Raw genomic sequence first — 22,281 nt, 5'->3', positions numbered from 1 at the left:
AAGAGCCATGTGGAAAGGAGCCTGGGATGTCCATCTACATGGGAAGGCTAAGGACAACTTGATGTCTCTGGGCACCTGAGTCTAGCCAAAACTGCTATATCCTGCCGCGGTCTGTATGCAGGTATGAAAGGAAGCGTGAGCCACTGGTACTCCTCTGGCTTCCCCTCGAGATCTACAGGCCACCCTCGAGCTCAGGTCGTTGCCTTGTTCCCGCAAGGAAGCAGAAGTCTCTGCACTCAGGGTCAGAGAAGGAGTCCTGGCCAGGCCAGGCTTCTATGTCATGTTCAGCTTGGGAGGTGGGATGTAGTTTACATTTGCCCTGATGGTCAGGGCAAATCAAATGGGCCACCGTCCCACAGATTTGGGCGACGCTGCTGGCTCCTCCTTGGGTTGTGTCCTGCTTGTGTGTTGTGTGTGGAGAGGTTGGAAAATGCCTTAGGCAATTCCAGGGGATATCAAGCTACTTAGGTGAGGGGTGGATTCGTCTGGATCCTGGTGGAGAGAGGAAGGCAAGGCGAGTGGGAAATACACGTGAGAGTGTTGGCTAAGCCCACAGGCTTACTGTTGGGTGGATAGATGTTCGGTGGACATAGGGTTCCCGGAACTCTTTTGGGATATCTTCAGGAGCATTTGGAGTCCCGTGTAGGGAAGGAACACAGGTGCACATTCATGGACCATCCCAACCTTTTCCTCTCCTTTCTCAATGTGCTTCACGGCGGGTCCTTGTTCCACTGAATGGTGCCTTCACAGCACAGTATGGTGTCTTCTCACTGGGCCCGATTTGGAGCCGTTGGGATGTTTTGTCCCTGTGTGGCCTCCTTGCCCCTATGTTGAGGATGTTAAGGTGTTCCTTCGGACAGCCCAGCGTCATTGCTATGCCCAGTCGGCATAGCATTCCCTGAGGTTTGGAGCTCTTCCCGGAGGTCTTTGGGCCCAACCATGCAGAAAGAAGCGAGTTGGCTGCCAAGGAAATGCTACAGGTTTAAGGGCTGGAGTGAATGTGTGCTGCAGGGGTCATTTTGTCCTGCCGCCTTCTGGTGCTGCGAGCCTGTGATCTCCAGCATGCATGGCTTCAAGCCAGAGAAGTCATGCCGGTTCAAGGGTCCAGGATGTTGGAGGCGTTCCCTCATTGCACGGCTGTGGGTGACACGTTGGTTCTGGAGGACCAGGGTCTCATGGTTTCTCCAAGGTCTAGTCCTTGAAGGGAAGAAAGACAATGTGCAAGGTGGTACAATAAGATACCCAGTTGCTGCAAGGGTTTGCCCCGCCACTTTGGGCATTGGAATGGCTCCCTTGCCATTAGCTTTGGTTGCGGTCCTAAGAAGTTCCTCTGGCTTGGCAGGAGACCAGGAAGTATGCCTGCTGGTGAGTCTCCCTTGATCAGTCCAGGGGTTCCTCAGGTGCCCTTTGTCACGGGTCCCTACGAGCCGCTTTTGATGGAGGTCGTCATATTCGGCCAAGGGCCCTTCCCTTGTGGAAGATCTCTCGCCTTGAGGGTGTGTCCACTGTGTGGAATCATAAGTGCCAAGGGCGTGTTTGTTGCCAAAGAGGGCACTTGCTCTTAGGCTGAGGGGGCCCAGTTGTCCTGAGGGTGTCTCAGGGGATCAGGAAGACATCGTTTTGCTGTGATGCGGGGCAGATTGCTCAGGAGAGGAATTTCAGGGACCGAGACCAGGGTGTTGTTGGCCGGCGGCGCTCTTTGTCCTGATGGCCGCATGCTCTGAAGGCGCCTGTGCCACGATGCTTTCACGTTTGGGTGCGTACACACAGGCAAGACGGACAGCAAATGAAATGTTGAGGAGAGATAGAACACACATCACTGGGTGGTATCGACCTGTCCCTCGCTGTGCCCGTGCACCCTCCTCAAGCCTGCGTGTGTTCTCTCACCCGAGCCAGGTGGAATGCCAGGGAAAGAATGCTAGCAGCAGCCTGGGGCCATCCGTATAATCCCTGATACCCGTTGAAAGGAGGACGGCGTGGCAAGGCGAGGCCAGGCGAAGGAGTCTCGGATGGGTCCTGGCGTGCATTCCATGAGGATCCTGCTTTAACCCTTGTTGCGGTAAGGGACACTTCTTTGCTTAACCTAAAGGTTTGGCGACGGGAACGTGTGCAGCGGGGCTACACCCTCACCTTCTGGTAATTTCTCGGGGAACACGAGCTTTGATGCCCTGAGAACTGGCTGCATTTCCTGACCCATGGCTCGGCTCTGGCCACTTCTGTACGCTGATATGATTCAGCTCGCTGGCCGTCCCATGGTGGAATCTGCAACTTTGCATGTCCAACGTTTGAGCCCGTGTTTGGATCGATGATGACTCCCACAAATGCATTCCTTGGAAATCTGAACAAAATGAGTGAAAAATCCCTACCGTCTCCTCTTTGGAACTGAGGTCCAGCACGTGGCTCCCAAAAGGAAAGTAGGGAGAGGTTCACATTGCATTTGCGGCTGTGGGTGTCCACAGCCACGTTGTTCAAGTTGAGGGTTGTGGTCATCTCATGGGGAGAAGAGCCATTGGGAAAGGAGCCTGGGATGCCAATGCAGGTGGGAAGGCTTGGGACAGCTTGCCGTCTCTTTGTTCCTTGGTCTAGCCAGGACTGCTGTCCCCTGTCACGGTTCAGCTTGCAGGTAGGAGAGGAAGCGTGCGCCATTGCTGGTTCTGCCACCTGCGCTTGTGTTCTACAGGCTGCCCCCACCTGCTGGTCATTGCCTTGTGGCCTCAAAGAAACAGAAGTCTGTAGGCTCAGGGTCAGAACAGGATTCCAGGCCTAGGCCAGGCTTCTTTGTCATGTTCTGCTTGGGAGACCATATGCAACTTAGGTTTCTCCTGATGAGGGGAGAAATCAAATGGGCCAGTGTTCCTGGGAGTTTAGGCAATCTGATGGCTCCTCCTCGGGTTGTGTCCTGCTTGTGTGTGCTGTGTGAAGGGGCTGGAAAATGCCTTAGTCAAGCTTGGTCACGGCAAGCTTCCTTGGTGAGGGGTGGCTCTGGCATCTTGCCGTGACACGTTGGGATCCCGGTGGAGAGAGAGTAAGGCAAGGCGAGTGAAAGAGACACGTGAGATGGCTGACTAAGCCCACAGGTTTATTGGTGGGTGGATAGATCGACAGTGGCCATGGGGTCCCCGGAACACATTTGGGATTCCCTCAGGAGCATCTGGAGGCACGTGTAGGGAGAGAATACGGGAGCACCTTTGTGGACTGTCCCGCCTCTTTCCTCTCCTTGGTCGATTTGCTTCATGGCGGGTCCTTGTCCAGCGAAAGGTTGCCTTCATGGCACAGTATGGTGTCTTCTCATGGGGGCCGATTTAGAGGCCTTGGGGTGTTTTGTCCCTGTCTGGCCACGTTCCCCCTGTGTTGAAGATGTGAAGGTGTTCCTGAGGACAGCCAAGCATCATTTCTATACCCGGCCCACATAGCGTTCCCTGAGGATTGGAGCTCTACTAGGAGGTCATTGGGCGCAACCATGCAGAAACAAGGGAGTCGGTTGCCAAGGAAAGGCTACAGTTTTAAGGGCAGGAGAGGATGTGTGGTGTGGGTGTCATTTTTCCTGCCACCCGCTGGTGCGTCGAGACTGTGGTATCCGGCGAGCCTGGCCACAGGCCAGACAAATCATACCGGTTCAAGTGTCTAGGCTGTTGTCTGGGTTCTCTCGTTGCATGGCTGTGGGTAACAAGTTGCTTGTAGAGTACCTGGGCCTCACGGTTTCCCCAATGTCACGTCACTGATGGGCCCAGAGTGTGAAAGTGCCAGACACCACTGCAAGTTACACCATTGTTGCAAGGGTTTCCCCGCCGCGTTGAGCATCGGAATGGTTCCCGTGCCATTAGCTTTGTGTGTGGGCTAAGGGTAGGTTGCCAGTCTTGGCAGCAGGCCAGGAAGTATGGCTACAGGTGAATCTCCATTATTCAGTCCAGGAGTTCCTCTGGTGCGATTTGTCACCGGTCCCTACAAGCTGCTTTTGTTGGAGGTCGTGACATTTGTCCAAGGGTCGTTCCCTTGTGGAAGATCTCAGGGACCACATTTCCCCTTGAGGCTGAGTCCATTGTGTGGAAGCGTATGCGCCAGGAGTGGTTTGGTTCCCCAGAGGGCAGTGGCTCTTACGCTGAGTAATCCCATTTCCCCTGAGGGTGTCTCAGCGGTTCAGGATGACATCCCTATGCTGTGTCGGTGGGGAGGCGGCTCAGGCGGGGAAGTTCAAGGCCCATACCAGGGGTTTGATGGACGGCCGTGCTCTTTGTGTTGATGCCCGTGCACTCTGAAGGCATCTGTGCCATGATGCATTCACGTTTGGCTGTGGACACACAGACATGATGGGCTGCAAATGAAATGTTGAGGGGAGATATAGCGCACATCGCAGCGCACTTCGCTGGGCGGTATCACCCTTTGCCTCTGTGCCCCCGTTCACTTTTCTCAAACATCCCTGTGTTCTGTCACACTGAGGCAGGTGGTGGAGTGCCCGGGAACAAACACCTGCAGCAGCATGGGGCCCTCTGTATAGTCCATGAAACCTGGCGAAGTGAGGACAGTGCGGCAAGTTGAGGCAAGTCGAGGCAAAAGAGTCTCAGAGTGATTTTGGCGTGAAGTACTTGAGGATCCTCGTAGGAACCTTGTGGTGGTGAGTGGAAATTCTTTGCAGAAACCTAGATGTTTGGCCACGGGGACTTGTGCCCTGAGACTACACCCTCACCTTCTTGGCTCCTCCAGTGGCACCCCAGATCCGATGCCATGATCCTTAGCTCCATTGGCAGCCCCGTGGGTCGGCTCTGGCCGCTCCTGACTGCTGACATGATTGAGATCGTTGGCTGCCCTGCGGTGGAGCCTGCAACTTTGAACGTGCAGCCTTTGAGCAGGTGGATTGATGATGACTCCCATAAATGCACTGCTTGGAACTCTGAACCAATGAATGGGTCTCAGGTTTCTCCGCGGTCATGTCACTGACAGTCCCGGGGGCGAAAATACAATGCGCCAGGGCAAGTTACCCAGTTGCTGCAAGGGTTTGCCCTGCCAGTTTGGGCATTGGAATATCTCCAATGCCAATAGCTTTCTGTACGACCCAAGGGCATCGCCTCTGGCTTGACAAGGTTCGTGGTAGAAACCTTGTGGGGGTAAACGGAACTTCTTTGAAGAAACCTAGATGTTTGGCCACGGGGACTTGTGCGGCGAGACTACCCCGTCACATTCCGGGCTCTTCCTGGGGAACCCGAGCTCCAATGCCCTGAGACTTGGGTGCACTTTCTGCCCCGTGGCTCGAGTCTGGCCGCTCCCTACTGCTGAGAGGTTTTAGCTTGCTGACAATCCGCGACTTTGCACGTCCAGCCTTTGAGCAGCTGCGTGGATCGATGATGACTCCCATAAATGCATTCCTTCAAAATCTAAACAAAATGAATGAGCAATACCTACCATCTTCTCATCCTAACTGAGGTCCAGCACGTGGCTCCCAAAGGAAAATTAGGGAGAGGTCCATGTCGCATTTGCTACTGTGGGCGTGTGCAGCAACATTGTTCAAGTTGAGGGTGGCGGGCTTCTCGTGCAGAAAGAGCCATGTGGAAAGGAGCCTGGGATGTCCATCTACATGGGAAGGCTAAGGACAACTTGATGTCTCTGGGCACCTGAGTCTAGCCAAAACTGCTATATCCTGCCGCGGTCTGTATGCAGGTATGAAAGGAAGCGTGAGCCACTGGTACTCCTCTGGCTTCCCCTCGAGATCTACAGGCCACCCTCGAGCTCAGGTCGTTGCCTTGTTCCCGCAAGGAAGCAGAAGTCTCTGCACTCAGGGTCAGAGAAGGAGTCCTGGCCAGGCCAGGCTTCTATGTCATGTTCAGCTTGGGAGGTGGGATGTAGTTTACATTTGCCCTGATGGTCAGGGGAAATCAAATGGGCCACCGTCCCACAGATTTGGGCGACGCTGTTGGCTCCTCCTTGGGTTGTGTCCTGCTTGTGTGTTGTGTGTGGAGAGGTTGGAAAATGCCTTAGGCAATTCCAGGGGATATCAAGCTACTTAGGTGAGGGGTGGATTCGTCTGGATCCTGGTGGAGAGAGGAAGGCAAGGCGAGTGGGAAATACACGTGAGAGTGTTGGCTAAGCCCACAGGCTTACTGTTGGGTGGATAGATGTTCGGTGGACATAGGGTTCCCGGAACTCTTTTGGGATATCTTCAGGAGCATTTGGAGTCCCGTGTAGGGAAGGAACACAGGTGCACATTCATGGACCATCCCAACCTTTTCCTCTCCTTTCTCAATGTGCTTCACGGCGGGTCCTTGTTCCACTGAATGGTGCCTTCACAGCACAGTATGGTGTCTTCTCACTGGGCCCGATTTGGAGCCGTTGGGATGTTTTGTCCCTGTGTGGCCTCCTTGCCCCTATGTTGAGGATGTTAAGGTGTTCCTTCGGACAGCCCAGCGTCATTGCTATGCCCAGTCGGCATAGCATTCCCTGAGGTTTGGAGCTCTTCCCGGAGGTCTTTGGGCCCAACCATGCAGAAAGAAGCGAGTTGGCTGCCAAGGAAATGCTACAGGTTTAAGGGCTGGAGTGAATGTGTGCTGCAGGGGTCATTTTGTCCTGCCGCCTTCTGGTGCTGCGAGCCTGTGATCTCCAGCATGCATGGCTTCAAGCCAGAGAAGTCATGCCGGTTCAAGGGTCCAGGATGTTGGAGGCGTTCCCTCATTGCACGGCTGTGGGTGACACGTTGGTTCTGGAGGACCAGGGTCTCATGGTTTCTCCAAGGTCTAGTCCTTGAAGGGAAGAAAGACAATGTGCAAGGTGGTACAATAAGATACCCAGTTGCTGCAAGGGTTTGCCCCGCCACTTTGGGCATTGGAATGGCTCCCTTGCCATTAGCTTTGGTTGCGGTCCTAAGAAGTTCCTCTGGCTTGGCAGGAGACCAGGAAGTATGCCTGCTGGTGAGTCTCCCTTGATCAGTCCAGGGGTTCCTCAGGTGCCCTTTGTCACGGGTCCCTACGAGCCGCTTTTGATGGAGGTCGTCATATTCGGCCAAGGGCCCTTCCCTTGTGGAAGATCTCTCGCCTTGAGGGTGTGTCCACTGTGTGGAATCATAAGTGCCAAGGGCGTGTTTGTTGCCAAAGAGGGCACTTGCTCTTAGGCTGAGGGGGCCCAGTTGTCCTGAGGGTGTCTCAGGGGATCAGGAAGACATCGTTTTGCTGTGATGCGGGGCAGATTGCTCAGGAGAGGAATTTCAGGGACCGAGACCAGGGTGTTGTTGGCCGGCGGCGCTCTTTGTCCTGATGGCCGCATGCTCTGAAGGCGCCTGTGCCACGATGCTTTCACGTTTGGGTGCGTACACACAGGCAAGACGGACAGCAAATGAAATGTTGAGGAGAGATAGAACACACATCACTGGGTGGTATCGACCTGTCCCTCGCTGTGCCCGTGCACCCTCCTCAAGCCTGCGTGTGTTCTCTCACCCGAGCCAGGTGGAATGCCAGGGAAAGAATGCTAGCAGCAGCCTGGGGCCATCCGTATAATCCCTGATACCTGTTGAAAGGAGGACGGCGTGGCAAGGCGAGGCCAGGCGAAGGAGTCTCGGATGGGTCCTGGCGTGCATTCCATGAGGATCCTGCTTTAACCCTTGTTGCGGTAAGGGACACTTCTTTGCTTAACCTAAAGGTTTGGCGACGGGAACGTGTGCAGCGGGGCTACACCCTCACCTTCTGGTAATTTCTCGGGGAACACGAGCTTTGATGCCCTGAGAACTGGCTGCATTTCCTGACCCATGGCTCGGCTCTGGCCACTTCTGTACGCTGATATGATTCAGCTCGCTGGCCGTCCCATGGTGGAATCTGCAACTTTGCATGTCCAACGTTTGAGCCCGTGTTTGGATCGATGATGACTCCCACAAATGCATTCCTTGGAAATCTGAACAAAATGAGTGAAAAATCCCTACCGTCTCCTCTTTGGAACTGAGGTCCAGCACGTGGCTCCCAAAAGGAAAGTAGGGAGAGGTTCACATTGCATTTGCGGCTGTGGGTGTCCACAGCCACGTTGTTCAAGTTGAGGGTTGTGGTCATCTCATGGGGAGAAGAGCCATTGGGAAAGGAGCCTGGGATGCCAATGCAGGTGGGAAGGCTTGGGACAGCTTGCCGTCTCTTTGTTCCTTGGTCTAGCCAGGACTGCTGTCCCCTGTCACGGTTCAGCATGCAGGTAGGAGAGGAAGCGTGCGCCATTGCTGGTTCTGCCACCTGCGCTTGTGTTCTACAGGCTGCCCCCACCTGCTGGTCATTGCCTTGTGGCCTCAAAGAAACAGAAGTCTGTAGGCTCAGGGTCAGAACAGGATTCCAGGCCTAGGCCAGGCTTCTTTGTCATGTTCTGCTTGGGAGACCATATGCAATTTAGGTTTCTCCTGATGAGGGGAGAAATCAAATGGGCCAGTGTTCCTGGGAGTTTAGGCAATCTGATGGCTCCTCCTCGGGTTGTGTCCTGCTTGTGTGTGCTGTGTGAAGGGGCTGGAAAATGCCTTAGTCAAGCTTGGTCACGGCAAGCTTCCTTGGTGAGGGGTGGCTCTGGCATCTTGCCGTGACACGTTGGGATCCCGGTGGAGAGAGAGTAAGGCAAGGCGAGTGAAAGAGACACGTGAGATGGCTGACTAACCCACAGGTTTATTGGTGGGTGGATAGATCGACAGTGGCCATGGGGTCCCCGGAACACATTTGGGATTCCCTCAGGAGCATCTGGAGGCACGTGTAGGGAGAGAATACGGGAGCACCTTTGTGGACTGTCCCGCCTCTTTCCTCTCCTTGGTCGATTTGCTTCATGGCGGGTCCTTGTCCAGCGAAAGGTTGCCTTCATGGCACAGTATGGTGTCTTCTCATGGGGGCCGATTTAGAGGCCTTGGGGTGTTTTGTCCCTGTCTGGCCACGTTCCCCCTGTGTTGAAGATGTGAAGGTGTTCCTGAGGACAGCCAAGCATCATTTCTATACCCGGCCCACATAGCGTTCCCTGAGGATTGGAGCTCTACTAGGAGGTCATTGGGCGCAACCATGCAGAAACAAGGGAGTCGGTTGCCAAGGAAAGGCTACAGTTTTAAGGGCAGGAGAGGATGTGTGGTGTGGGTGTCATTTTTCCTGCCACCCGCTGGTGCGTCGAGACTGTGGTATCCGGCGAGCCTGGCCACAGGCCAGACAAATCATACCGGTTCAAGTGTCTAGGCTGTTGTCTGGGTTCTCTCGTTGCATGGCTGTGGGTAACAAGTTGCTTGTAGAGTACCTGGGCCTCACGGTTTCCCCAATGTCACGTCACTGATGGGCCCAGAGTGTGAAAGTGCCAGACACCACTGCAAGTTACACCATTGTTGCAAGGGTTTCCCCGCCGCGTTGAGCATCGGAATGGTTCCCGTGCCATTAGCTTTGTGTGTGGGCTAAGGGTAGGTTGCCAGTCTTGGCAGCAGGCCAGGAAGTATGGCTACAGGTGAATCTCCATTATTCAGTCCAGGAGTTCCTCTGGTGCGATTTGTCACCGGTCCCTACAAGCTGCTTTTGTTGGAGGTCGTGACATTTGTCCAAGGGTCGTTCCCTTGTGGAAGATCTCAGGGACCACATTTCCCCTTGAGGCTGAGTCCATTGTGTGGAAGCGTATGCGCCAGGAGTGGTTTGGTTCCCCAGAGGGCAGTGGCTCTTACGCTGAGTAATCCCATTTCCCCTGAGGGTGTCTCAGCGGTTCAGGATGACATCCCTATGCTGTGTCGGTGGGGAGGCGGCTCAGGCGGGGAAGTTCAAGGCCCATACCAGGGGTTTGATGGACGGCCGTGCTCTTTGTGTTGATGCCCGTGCACTCTGAAGGCATCTGTGCCATGATGCATTCACGTTTGGCTGTGGACACACAGACATGATGGGCTGCAAATGAAATGTTGAGGGGAGATATAGCGCACATCGCAGCGCACTTCGCTGGGCGGTATCACCCTTTGCCTCTGTGCCCCCGTTCACTTTTCTCAAACATCCCTGTGTTCTGTCACACTGAGGCAGGTGGTGGAGTGCCCGGGAACAAACACCTGCAGCAGCATGGGGCCCTCTGTATAGTCCATGAAACCTGGCGAAGTGAGGACAGTGCGGCAAGTTGAGGCAAGTCGAGGCAAAAGAGTCTCAGAGTGATTTTGGCGTGAAGTACTTGAGGATCCTCGTAGGAACCTTGTGGTGGTGAGTGGAAATTCTTTGCAGAAACCTAGATGTTTGGCCACGGGGACTTGTGCCCTGAGACTACACCCTCACCTTCTTGGCTCCTCCAGTGGCACCCCAGATCCGATGCCATGATCCTTAGCTCCATTGGCAGCCCCGTGGGTCGGCTCTGGCCGCTCCTGACTGCTGACATGATTGAGATCGTTGGCTGCCCTGCGGTGGAGCCTGCAACTTTGAACGTGCAGCCTTTGAGCAGGTGGATTGATGATGACTCCCATAAATGCACTGCTTGGAACTCTGAACCAATGAATGGGTCTCAGGTTTCTCCGCGGTCATGTCACTGACAGTCCCGGGGGCGAAAATACAATGCGCCAGGGCAAGTTACCCAGTTGCTGCAAGGGTTTGCCCTGCCAGTTTGGGCATTGGAATATCTCCAATGCCAATAGCTTTCTGTACGACCCAAGGGCATCGCCTCTGGCTTGACAAGGTTCGTGGTAGAAACCTTGTGGGGGTAAACGGAACTTCTTTGAAGAAACCTAGATGTTTGGCCACGGGGACTTGTGCGGCGAGACTACCCCGTCACATTCCGGGCTCTTCCTGGGGAACCCGAGCTCCAATGCCCTGAGACTTGGGTGCACTTTCTGCCCCGTGGCTCGAGTCTGGCCGCTCCCTACTGCTGAGAGGTTTTAGCTTGCTGACAATCCGCGACTTTGCACGTCCAGCCTTTGAGCAGCTGCGTGGATCGATGATGACTCCCATAAATGCATTCCTTCAAAATCTAAACAAAATGAATGAGCAATACCTACCATCTTCTCATCCTAACTGAGGTCCAGCACGTGGCTCCCAAAGGAAAATTAGGGAGAGGTCCATGTCGCATTTGCTACTGTGGGCGTGTGCAGCAACATTGTTCAAGTTGAGGGTGGCGGGCTTCTCGTGCAGAAAGAGCCATGTGGAAAGGAGCCTGGGATGTCCATCTACATGGGAAGGCTAAGGACAACTTGATGTCTCTGGGCACCTGAGTCTAGCCAAAACTGCTATATCCTGCCGCGGTCTGTATGCAGGTATGAAAGGAAGCGTGAGCCACTGGTACTCCTCTGGCTTCCCCTCGAGATCTACAGGCCACCCTCGAGCTCAGGTCGTTGCCTTGTTCCCGCAAGGAAGCAGAAGTCTCTGCACTCAGGGTCAGAGAAGGAGTCCTGGCCAGGCCAGGCTTCTATGTCATGTTCAGCTTGGGAGGTGGGATGTAGTTTACATTTGCCCTGATGGTCAGGGGAAATCAAATGGGCCACCGTCCCACAGATTTGGGCGACGCTGTTGGCTCCTCCTTGGGTTGTGTCCTGCTTGTGTGTTGTGTGTGGAGAGGTTGGAAAATGCCTTAGGCAATTCCAGGGGATATCAAGCTACTTAGGTGAGGGGTGGATTCGTCTGGATCCTGGTGGAGAGAGGAAGGCAAGGCGAGTGGGAAATACACGTGAGAGTGTTGGCTAAGCCCACAGGCTTACTGTTGGGTGGATAGATGTTCGGTGGACATAGGGTTCCCGGAACTCTTTTGGGATATCTTCAGGAGCATTTGGAGTCCCGTGTAGGGAAGGAACACAGGTGCACATTCATGGACCATCCCAACCTTTTCCTCTCCTTTCTCAATGTGCTTCACGGCGGGTCCTTGTTCCACTGAATGGTGCCTTCACAGCACAGTATGGTGTCTTCTCACTGGGCCCGATTTGGAGCCGTTGGGATGTTTTGTCCCTGTGTGGCCTCCTTGCCCCTATGTTGAGGATGTTAAGGTGTTCCTTCGGACAGCCCAGCGTCATTGCTATGCCCAGTCGGCATAGCATTCCCTGAGGTTTGGAGCTCTTCCCGGAGGTCTTTGGGCCCAACCATGCAGAAAGAAGCGAGTTGGCTGCCAAGGAAATGCTACAGGTTTAAGGGCTGGAGTGAATGTGTGCTGCAGGGGTCATTTTGTCCTGCCGCCTTCTGGTGCTGCGAGCCTGTGATCTCCAGCATGCATGGCTTCAAGCCAGAGAAGTCATGCCGGTTCAAGGGTCCAGGATGTTGGAGGCGTTCCCTCATTGCACGGCTGTGGGTGACACGTTGGTTCTGGAGGACCAGGGTCTCATGGTTTCTCCAAGGTCTAGTCCTTGAAGGGAAGAAAGACAATGTGCAAGGTGGTACAATAAGATACCCAGTTGCTACAAGGGTTTGCCCCGCCACTTTGGGCATTGGAATGGCTCCCTTGCCATTAGCTTTGGTTGCGGTCCTAAGAAGTTCCTCTGGCTTGGCAGGAGACCAGGAAGTATGCCTGCTGGTGAGTCTCCCTTGATCAGTCCAGGGGTTCCTCAGGTGCCCTTTGTCACGGGTCCCTACGAGCCGCTTTTGATGGAGGTCGTCATATTCGGCCAAGGGCCCTTCCCTTGTGGAAGATCTCTCGCCTTGAGGGTGTGTCCACTGTGTGGAATCATAAGTGCCAAGGGCGTGTTTGTTGCCAAAGAGGGCACTTGCTCTTAGGCTGAGGGGGCCCAGTTGTCCTGAGGGTGTCTCAGGGGATCAGGAAGACATCGTTTTGCTGTGATGCGGGGCAGATTGCTCAGGAGAGGAATTTCAGGGCCCGAGACCAGGGTGTTGTTGGCCGGCGGCGCTCTTTGTCCTGATGGCCGCATGCTCTGAAGGCGCCTGTGCCACGATGCTTTCACGTTTGGGTGCGTACACACAGGCAAGACGGACAGCAAATGAAATGTTGAGGAGAGATAGAACACACATCACTGGGTGGTATCGACCTGTCCCTCGCTGTGCCCGTGCACCCTCCTCAAGCCTGCGTGTGTTCTCTCACCCGAGCCAGGTGGAATGCCAGGGAAAGAATGCTAGCAGCAGCCTGGGGCCATCCGTATAATCCCTGATACCCGTTGAAAGGAGGACGGCGTGGCAAGGCGAGGCCAGGCGAAGGAGTCTCGGATGGGTCCTGGCGTGCATTCCATGAGGATCCTGCTTTAACCCTTGTTGCGGTAAGGGACACTTCTTTGCTTAACCTAAAGGTTTGGCGACGGGAACGTGTGCACCGGGGCTACACCCTCACCTTCTGGTAATTTCTCGGGGAACACGAGCTTTGATGCCCTGAGAACTGGCTGCATTTCCTGACCCATGGCTCGGCTCTGGCCACTTCTGTACGCTGATATGATTCAGCTCGCTGGCCGTCCCATGGTGGAATCTGCAACTTTGCATGTCCAACGTTTGAGCCCGTGTTTGGATCGATGATGACTCCCACAAATGCATTCCTTGGAAATCTGAACAAAATGAGTGAAAAATCCCTACCGTCTCCTCTTTGGAACTGAGGTCCAGCACGTGGCTCCCAAAAGGAAAGTAGGGAGAGGTTCACATTGCATTTGCGGCTGTGGGTGTCCACAGCCACGTTGTTCAAGTTGAGGGTTGTGGTCATCTCATGGGGAGAAGAGCCATTGGGAAAGGAGCCTGGGATGCCAATGCAGGTGGGAAGGCTTGGGACAGCTTGCCGTCTCTTTGTTCCTTGGTCTAGCCAGGACTGCTGTCCCCTGTCACGGTTCAGCATGCAGGTAGGAGAGGAAGCGTGCGCCATTGCTGGTTCTGCCACCTGCGCTTGTGTTCTACAGGCTGCCCCCACCTGCTGGTCATTGCCTTGTGGCCTCAAAGAAACAGAAGTCTGTAGGCTCAGGGTCAGAACAGGATTCCAGGCCTAGGCCAGGCTTCTTTGTCATGTTCTGCTTGGGAGACCATATGCAATTTAGGTTTCTCCTGATGAGGGGAGAAATCAAATGGGCCAGTGTTCCTGGGAGTTTAGGCAATCTGATGGCTCCTCCTCGGGTTGTGTCCTGCTTGTGTGTGCTGTGTGAAGGGGCTGGAAAATGCCTTAGTCAAGCTTGGTCACGGCAAGCTTCCTTGGTGAGGGGTGGCTCTGGCATCTTGCCGTGACACGTTGGGATCCCGGTGGAGAGAGAGTAAGGCAAGGCGAGTGAAAGAGACACGTGAGATGGCTGACTAAGCCCACAGGTTTATTGGTGGGTGGATAGATCGACAGTGGCCATGGGGTCCCCGGAACACATTTGGGATTCCCTCAGGAGCATCTGGAGGCACGTGTAGGGAGAGAATACGGGAGCACCTTTGTGGACTGTCCCGCCTCTTTCCTCTCCTTGGTCGATTTGCTTCATGGCGGGTCCTTGTCCAGCGAAAGGTTGCCTTCATGGCACAGTATGGTGTCTTCTCATGGGGGCCGATTTAGAGGCCTTGGGGTGTTTTGTCCCTGTCTGGCCACGTTCCCCCTGTGTTGAAGATGTGAAGGTGTTCCTGAGGACAGCCAAGCATCATTTCTATACCCGGCCCACATAGCGTTCCCTGAGGATTGGAGCTCTACTAGGAGGTCATTGGGCGCAACCATGCAGAAACAAGGGAGTCGGTTGCCAAGGAAAGGCTACAGTTTTAAGGGCAGGAGAGGATGTGTGGTGTGGGTGTCATTTTTCCTGCCACCCGCTGGTGCGTCGAGACTGTGGTATCCGGCGAGCCTGGCCACAGGCCAGACAAATCATACCGGTTCAAGTGTCTAGGCTGTTGTCTGGGTTCTCTCGTTGCATGGCTGTGGGTAACAAGTTGCTTGTAGAGTACCTGGGCCTCACGGTTTCCCCAATGTCACGTCACTGATGGGCCCAGAGTGTGAAAGTGCCAGACACCACTGCAAGTTACACCATTGTTGCAAGGGTTTCCCCGCCGCGTTGAGCATCGGAATGGTTCCCGTGCCATTAGCTTTGTGTGTGGGCTAAGGGTAGGTTGCCAGTCTTGGCAGCAGGCCAGGAAGTATGGCTACAGGTGAATCTCCATTATTCAGTCCAGGAGTTCCTCTGGTGCGATTTGTCACCGGTCCCTACAAGCTGCTTTTGTTGGAGGTCGTGACATTTGTCCAAGGGTCGTTCCCTTGTGGAAGATCTCAGGGACCACATTTCCCCTTGAGGCTGAGTCCATTGTGTGGAAGCGTATGCGCCAGGAGTGGTTTGGTTCCCCAGAGGGCAGTGGCTCTTACGCTGAGTAATCCCATTTCCCCTGAGGGTGTCTCAGCGGTTCAGGATGACATCCCTATGCTGTGTCGGTGGGGAGGCGGCTCAGGCGGGGAAGTTCAAGGCCCATACCAGGGGTTTGATGGACGGCCGTGCTCTTTGTGTTGATGCCCGTGCACTCTGAAGGCATCTGTGCCATGATGCATTCACGTTTGGCTGTGGACACACAGACATGATGGGCTGCAAATGAAATGTTGAGGGGAGATATAGCGCACATCGCAGCGCACTTCGCTGGGCAGTATCACCCTTTGCCTCTGTGCCCCCGTTCACTTTTCTCAAACATCCCTGTGTTCTGTCACACTGAGGCAGGTGGTGGAGTGCCCGGGAACAAACACCTGCAGCAGCATGGGGCCCTCTGTATAGTCCATGAAACCTGGCGAAGTGAGGACAGTGCGGCAAGTTGAGGCAAGTCGAGGCAAAAGAGTCTCAGAGTGATTTTGGCGTGAAGTACTTGAGGATCCTCGTAGGAACCTTGTGGTGGTGAGTGGAAATTCTTTGCAGAAACCTAGATGTTTGGCCACGGGGACTTGTGCCCTGAGACTACACCCTCACCTTCTTGGCTCCTCCAGTGGCACCCCAGATCCGATGCCATGATCCTTAGCTCCATTGGCAGCCCCGTGGGTCGGCTCTGGCCGCTCCTGACTGCTGACATGATTGAGATCGTTGGCTGCCCTGCGGTGGAGCCTGCAACTTTGAACGTGCAGCCTTTGAGCAGGTGGATTGATGATGACTCCCATAAATGCACTGCTTGGAACTCTGAACCAATGAATGGGTCTCAGGTTTCTCCGCGGTCATGTCACTGACAGTCCCGGGGGCGAAAATACAATGCGCCAGGGCAAGTTACCCAGTTGCTGCAAGGGTTTGCCCTGCCAGTTTGGGCATTGGAATATCTCCAATGCCAATAGCTTTCTGTACGACCCAAGGGCATCGCCTCTGGCTTGACAAGGTTCGTGGTAGAAACCTTGTGGGGGTAAACGGAACTTCTTTGAAGAAACCTAGATGTTTGGCCACGGGGACTTGTGCGGCGAGACTACCCCGTCACATTCCGGGCTCTTCCTGGGGAACCCGAGCTCCAATGCCCTGAGACTTGGGTGCACTTTCTGCCCCGTGGCTCGAGTCTGGCCGCTCCCTACTGCTGAGAGGTTTTAGCTTGCTGACAATCCGCGACTTTGCACGTCCAGCCTTTGAGCAGCTGCGTGGATCGATGATGACTCCCATAAATGCATTCCTTCAAAATCTAAACAAAATGAATGAGCAATACCTACCATCTTCTCATCCTAACTGAGGTCCAGCACGTGGCTCCCAAAGGAAAATTAGGGAGAGGTCCATGTCGCATTTGCTACTGTGGGCGTGTGCAGCAACATTGTTCAAGTTGAGGGTGGCGGGCTTCTCGTGCAGAAAGAGCCATGTGGAAAGGAGCCTGGGATGTCCATCTACATGGGAAGGCTAAGGACAACTTGATGTCTCTGGGCACCTGAGTCTAGCCAAAACTGCTATATCCTGCCGCGGTCTGTATGCAGGTATGAAAGGAAGCGTGAGCCACTGGTACTCCTCTGGCTTCCCCTCGAGATCTACAGGCCACCCTCGAGCTCAGGTCGTTGCCTTGTTCCCGCAAGGAAGCAGAAGTCTCTGCACTCAGGGTCAGAGAAGGAGTCCTGGCCAGGCCAGGCTTCTATGTCATGTTCAGCTTGGGAGGTGGGATGTAGTTTACATTTGCCCTGATGGTCAGGGGAAATCAAATGGGCCACCGTCCCACAGATTTGGGCGACGCTGTTGGCTCCTCCTTGGGTTGTGTCCTGCTTGTGTGTTGTGTGTGGAGAGGTTGGAAAATGCCTTAGGCAATTCCAGGGGATATCAAGCTACTTAGGTGAGGGGTGGATTCGTCTGGATCCTGGTGGAGAGAGGAAGGCAAGGCGAGTGGGAAATACACGTGAGAGTGTTGGCTAAGCCCACAGGCTTACTGTTGGGTGGATAGATGTTCGGTGGACATAGGGTTCCCGGAACTCTTTTGGGATATCTTCAGGAGCATTTGGAGTCCCGTGTAGGGAAGGAACACAGGTGCACATTCATGGACCATCCCAACCTTTTCCTCTCCTTTCTCAATGTGCTTCACGGCGGGTCCTTGTTCCACTGAATGGTGCCTTCACAGCACAGTATGGTGTCTTCTCACTGGGCCCGATTTGGAGCCGTTGGGATGTTTTGTCCCTGTGTGGCCTCCTTGCCCCTATGTTGAGGATGTTAAGGTGTTCCTTCGGACAGCCCAGCGTCATTGCTATGCCCAGTCGGCATAGCATTCCCTGAGGTTTGGAGCTCTTCCCGGAGGTCTTTGGGCCCAACCATGCAGAAAGAAGCGAGTTGGCTGCCAAGGAAATGCTACAGGTTTAAGGGCTGGAGTGAATGTGTGCTGCAGGGGTCATTTTGTCCTGCCGCCTTCTGGTGCTGCGAGCCTGTGATCTCCAGCATGCATGGCTTCAAGCCAGAGAAGTCATGCCGGTTCAAGGGTCCAGGATGTTGGAGGCGTTCCCTCATTGCACGGCTGTGGGTGACACGTTGGTTCTGGAGGACCAGGGTCTCATGGTTTCTCCAAGGTCTAGTCCTTGAAGGGAAGAAAGACAATGTGCAAGGTGGTACAATAAGATACCCAGTTGCTACAAGGGTTTGCCCCGCCACTTTGGGCATTGGAATGGCTCCCTTGCCATTAGCTTTGGTTGCGGTCCTAAGAAGTTCCTCTGGCTTGGCAGGAGACCAGGAAGTATGCCTGCTGGTGAGTCTCCCTTGATCAGTCCAGGGGTTCCTCAGGTGCCCTTTGTCACGGGTCCCTACGAGCCGCTTTTGATGGAGGTCGTCATATTCGGCCAAGGGCCCTTCCCTTGTGGAAGATCTCTCGCCTTGAGGGTGTGTCCACTGTGTGGAATCATAAGTGCCAAGGGCGTGTTTGTTGCCAAAGAGGGCACTTGCTCTTAGGCTGAGGGGGCCCAGTTGTCCTGAGGGTGTCTCAGGGGATCAGGAAGACATCGTTTTGCTGTGATGCGGGGCAGATTGCTCAGGAGAGGAATTTCAGGGACCGAGACCAGGGTGTTGTTGGCCGGCGGCGCTCTTTGTCCTGATGGCCGCATGCTCTGAAGGCGCCTGTGCCACGATGCTTTCACGTTTGGGTGCGTACACACAGGCAAGACGGACAGCAAATGAAATGTTGAGGAGAGATAGAACACACATCACTGGGTGGTATCGACCTGTCCCTCGCTGTGCCCGTGCACCCTCCTCAAGCCTGCGTGTGTTCTCTCACCCGAGCCAGGTGGAATGCCAGGGAAAGAATGCTAGCAGCAGCCTGGGGCCATCCGTATAATCCCTGATACCCGTTGAAAGGAGGACGGCGTGGCAAGGCGAGGCCAGGCGAAGGAGTCTCGGATGGGTCCTGGCGTGCATTCCATGAGGATCCTGCTTTAACCCTTGTTGCGGTAAGGGACACTTCTTTGCTTAACCTAAAGGTTTGGCGACGGGAACGTGTGCACCGGGGCTACACCCTCACCTTCTGGTAATTTCTCGGGGAACACGAGCTTTGATGCCCTGAGAACTGGCTGCATTTCCTGACCCATGGCTCGGCTCTGGCCACTTCTGTACGCTGATATGATTCAGCTCGCTGGCCGTCCCATGGTGGAATCTGCAACTTTGCATGTCCAACGTTTGAGCCCGTGTTTGGATCGATGATGACTCCCACAAATGCATTCCTTGGAAATCTGAACAAAATGAGTGAAAAATCCCTACCGTCTCCTCTTTGGAACTGAGGTCCAGCACGTGGCTCCCAAAAGGAAAGTAGGGAGAGGTTCACATTGCATTTGCGGCTGTGGGTGTCCACAGCCACGTTGTTCAAGTTGAGGGTTGTGGTCATCTCATGGGGAGAAGAGCCATTGGGAAAGGAGCCTGGGATGCCAATGCAGGTGGGAAGGCTTGGGACAGCTTGCCGTCTCTTTGTTCCTTGGTCTAGCCAGGACTGCTGTCCCCTGTCACGGTTCAGCATGCAGGTAGGAGAGGAAGCGTGCGCCATTGCTGGTTCTGCCACCTGCGCTTGTGTTCTACAGGCTGCCCCCACCTGCTGGTCATTGCCTTGTGGCCTCAAAGAAACAGAAGTCTGTAGGCTCAGGGTCAGAACAGGATTCCAGGCCTAGGCCAGGCTTCTTTGTCATGTTCTGCTTGGGAGACCATATGCAATTTAGGTTTCTCCTGATGAGGGGAGAAATCAAATGGGCCAGTGTTCCTGGGAGTTTAGGCAATCTGATGGCTCCTCCTCGGGTTGTGTCCTGCTTGTGTGTGCTGTGTGAAGGGGCTGGAAAATGCCTTAGTCAAGCTTGGTCACGGCAAGCTTCCTTGGTGAGGGGTGGCTCTGGCATCTTGCCGTGACACGTTGGGATCCCGGTGGAGAGAGAGTAAGGCAAGGCGAGTGAAAGAGACACGTGAGATGGCTGACTAAGCCCACAGGTTTATTGGTGGGTGGATAGATCGACAGTGGCCATGGGGTCCCCGGAACACATTTGGGATTCCCTCAGGAGCATCTGGAGGCACGTGTAGGGAGAGAATACGGGAGCACCTTTGTGGACTGTCCCGCCTCTTTCCTCTCCTTGGTCGATTTGCTTCATGGCGGGTCCTTGTCCAGCGAAAGGTTGCCTTCATGGCACAGTATGGTGTCTTCTCATGGGGGCCGATTTAGAGGCCTTGGGGTGTTTTGTCCCTGTCTGGCCACGTTCCCCCTGTGTTGAAGATGTGAAGGTGTTCCTGAGGACAGCCAAGCATCATTTCTATACCCGGCCCACATAGCGTTCCCTGAGGATTGGAGCTCTACTAGGAGGTCATTGGGCGCAACCATGCAGAAACAAGGGAGTCGGTTGCCAAGGAAAGGCTACAGTTTTAAGGGCAGGAGAGGATGTGTGGTGTGGGTGTCATTTTTCCTGCCACCCGCTGGTGCGTCGAGACTGTGGTATCCGGCGAGCCTGGCCACAGGCCAGACAAATCATACCGGTTCAAGTGTCTAGGCTGTTGTCTGGGTTCTCTCGTTGCATGGCTGTGGGTAACAAGTTGCTTGTAGAGTACCTGGGCCTCACGGTTTCCCCAATGTCACGTCACTGATGGGCCCAGAGTGTGAAAGTGCCAGACACCACTGCAAGTTACACCATTGTTGCAAGGGTTTCCCCGCCGCGTTGAGCATCGGAATGGTTCCCGTGCCATTAGCTTTGTGTGTGGGCTAAGGGTAGGTTGCCAGTCTTGGCAGCAGGCCAGGAAGTATGGCTACAGGTGAATCTCCATTATTCAGTCCAGGAGTTCCTCTGGTGCGATTTGTCACCGGTCCCTACAAGCTGCTTTTGTTGGAGGTCGTGACATTTGTCCAAGGGTCGTTCCCTTGTGGAAGATCTCAGGGACCACATTTCCCCTTGAGGCTGAGTCCATTGTGTGGAAGCGTATGCGCCAGGAGTGGTTTGGTTCCCCAGAGGGCAGTGGCTCTTACGCTGAGTAATCCCATTTCCCCTGAGGGTGTCTCAGCGGTTCAGGATGACATCCCTATGCTGTGTCGGTGGGGAGGCGGCTCAGGCGGGGAAGTTCAAGGCCCATACCAGGGGTTTGATGGACGGCCGTGCTCTTTGTGTTGATGCCCGTGCACTCTGAAGGCATCTGTGCCATGATGCATTCACGTTTGGCTGTGGACACACAGACATGATGGGCTGCAAATGAAATGTTGAGGGGAGATATAGCGCACATCGCAGCGCACTTCGCTGGGCGGTATCACCCTTTGCCTCTGTGCCCCCGTTCACTTTTCTCAAACATCCCTGTGTTCTGTCACACTGAGGCAGGTGGTGGAGTGCCCGGGAACAAACACCTGCAGCAGCATGGGGCCCTCTGTATAGTCCATGAAACCTGGCGAAGTGAGGACAGTGCGGCAAGTTGAGGCAAGTCGAGGCAAAAGAGTCTCAGAGTGATTTTGGCGTGAAGTACTTGAGGATCCTCGTAGGAACCTTGTGGTGGTGAGTGGAAATTCTTTGCAGAAACCTAGATGTTTGGCCACGGGGACTTGTGCCCTGAGACTACACCCTCACCTTCTTGGCTCCTCCAGTGGCACCCCAGATCCGATGCCATGATCCTTAGCTCCATTGGCAGCCCCGTGGGTCGGCTCTGGCCGCTCCTGACTGCTGACATGATTGAGATCGTTGGCTGCCCTGCGGTGGAGCCTGCAACTTTGAACGTGCAGCCTTTGAGCAGGTGGATTGATGATGACTCCCATAAATGCACTGCTTGGAACTCTGAACCAATGAATGGGTCTCAGGTTTCTCCGCGGTCATGTCACTGACAGTCCCGGGGGCGAAAATACAATGCGCCAGGGCAAGTTACCCAGTTGCTGCAAGGGTTTGCCCTGCCAGTTTGGGCATTGGAATATCTCCAATGCCAATAGCTTTCTGTACGACCCAAGGGCATCGCCTCTGGCTTGACAAGGTTCGTGGTAGAAACCTTGTGGGGGTAAACGGAACTTCTTTGAAGAAACCTAGATGTTTGGCCACGGGGACTTGTGCGGCGAGACTACCCCGTCACATTCCGGGCTCTTCCTGGGGAACCCGAGCTCCGATGCCCTGAGACTTGGGTGCACTTTCTGCCCCGTGGCTCGAGTCTGGCCGCTCCCTACTGCTGAGAGGTTTTAGCTTGCTGACAATCCGCGACTTTGCACGTCCAGCCTTTGAGCAGCTGCGTGGATCGATGATGACTCCCATAAATGCATTCCTTCAAAATCTAAACAAAATGAATGAGCAATACCTACCATCTTCTCATCCTAACTGAGGTCCAGCACGTGGCTCCCAAAGGAAAATTAGGGAGAGGTCCATGTCGCATTTGCTACTGTGGGCGTGTGCAGCAACATTGTTCAAGTTGAGGGTGGCGGGCTTCTCGTGCAGAAAGAGCCATGTGGAAAGGAGCCTGGGATGTCCATCTACATGGGAAGGCTAAGGACAACTTGATGTCTCTGGGCACCTGAGTCTAGCCAAAACTGCTATATCCTGCCGCGGTCTGTATGCAGGTATGAAAGGAAGCGTGAGCCACTGGTACTCCTCTGG

General features: G+C 54.5%; 12 non-coding genes across 12 annotated transcripts; all 12 read left to right on the top strand.

The window, feature by feature from the left end:
- Positions 1-2,299: 2,299 nt before the first annotated feature.
- LOC137758110 (small nucleolar RNA SNORD116) lies at positions 2,300-2,391 on the top strand. Its single transcript, XR_011072780.1, has one exon. It is a non-coding gene; the product is annotated as a small nucleolar RNA SNORD116 (small nucleolar RNA).
- Positions 2,392-4,849: 2,458 nt separating this feature from the next.
- LOC137758090 (small nucleolar RNA SNORD116) lies at positions 4,850-4,941 on the top strand. The gene has a single exon (XR_011072761.1). It is a non-coding gene; the product is annotated as a small nucleolar RNA SNORD116 (small nucleolar RNA).
- A 389-nt stretch (positions 4,942-5,330) lies between these two features.
- Positions 5,331-5,422, top strand: LOC137758138 (small nucleolar RNA SNORD116). The gene has a single exon (XR_011072807.1). It is a non-coding gene; the product is annotated as a small nucleolar RNA SNORD116 (small nucleolar RNA).
- Positions 5,423-7,830: 2,408 nt separating this feature from the next.
- On the top strand, positions 7,831-7,922 carry LOC137758108 (small nucleolar RNA SNORD116). The gene has a single exon (XR_011072779.1). It is a non-coding gene; the product is annotated as a small nucleolar RNA SNORD116 (small nucleolar RNA).
- Positions 7,923-10,379: 2,457 nt separating this feature from the next.
- On the top strand, positions 10,380-10,471 carry LOC137758089 (small nucleolar RNA SNORD116). Its single transcript, XR_011072760.1, has one exon. It is a non-coding gene; the product is annotated as a small nucleolar RNA SNORD116 (small nucleolar RNA).
- Positions 10,472-10,860: 389 nt separating this feature from the next.
- LOC137758136 (small nucleolar RNA SNORD116) lies at positions 10,861-10,952 on the top strand. The gene has a single exon (XR_011072805.1). It is a non-coding gene; the product is annotated as a small nucleolar RNA SNORD116 (small nucleolar RNA).
- A 2,408-nt stretch (positions 10,953-13,360) lies between these two features.
- LOC137758107 (small nucleolar RNA SNORD116) lies at positions 13,361-13,452 on the top strand. Its single transcript, XR_011072778.1, has one exon. It is a non-coding gene; the product is annotated as a small nucleolar RNA SNORD116 (small nucleolar RNA).
- Positions 13,453-15,910: 2,458 nt separating this feature from the next.
- LOC137758088 (small nucleolar RNA SNORD116) lies at positions 15,911-16,002 on the top strand. Its single transcript, XR_011072759.1, has one exon. It is a non-coding gene; the product is annotated as a small nucleolar RNA SNORD116 (small nucleolar RNA).
- A 389-nt stretch (positions 16,003-16,391) lies between these two features.
- Positions 16,392-16,483, top strand: LOC137758135 (small nucleolar RNA SNORD116). The gene has a single exon (XR_011072804.1). It is a non-coding gene; the product is annotated as a small nucleolar RNA SNORD116 (small nucleolar RNA).
- A 2,408-nt stretch (positions 16,484-18,891) lies between these two features.
- On the top strand, positions 18,892-18,983 carry LOC137758106 (small nucleolar RNA SNORD116). Its single transcript, XR_011072777.1, has one exon. It is a non-coding gene; the product is annotated as a small nucleolar RNA SNORD116 (small nucleolar RNA).
- Positions 18,984-21,441: 2,458 nt separating this feature from the next.
- LOC137758087 (small nucleolar RNA SNORD116) lies at positions 21,442-21,533 on the top strand. The gene has a single exon (XR_011072758.1). It is a non-coding gene; the product is annotated as a small nucleolar RNA SNORD116 (small nucleolar RNA).
- A 389-nt stretch (positions 21,534-21,922) lies between these two features.
- LOC137758134 (small nucleolar RNA SNORD116) lies at positions 21,923-22,014 on the top strand. The gene has a single exon (XR_011072803.1). It is a non-coding gene; the product is annotated as a small nucleolar RNA SNORD116 (small nucleolar RNA).
- Positions 22,015-22,281: the final 267 nt, after the last annotated feature.

Source organism: Eschrichtius robustus, unplaced genomic scaffold (genome assembly GCF_028021215.1).
Source record: "Eschrichtius robustus isolate mEscRob2 unplaced genomic scaffold, mEscRob2.pri scaffold_661, whole genome shotgun sequence".
NCBI lineage: Eukaryota > Metazoa > Chordata > Mammalia > Artiodactyla > Eschrichtiidae > Eschrichtius > Eschrichtius robustus.
The sequence above is the reverse complement of the archived record's forward strand: the minus strand, read 5'-3'. Positions and strand labels throughout refer to the sequence as shown.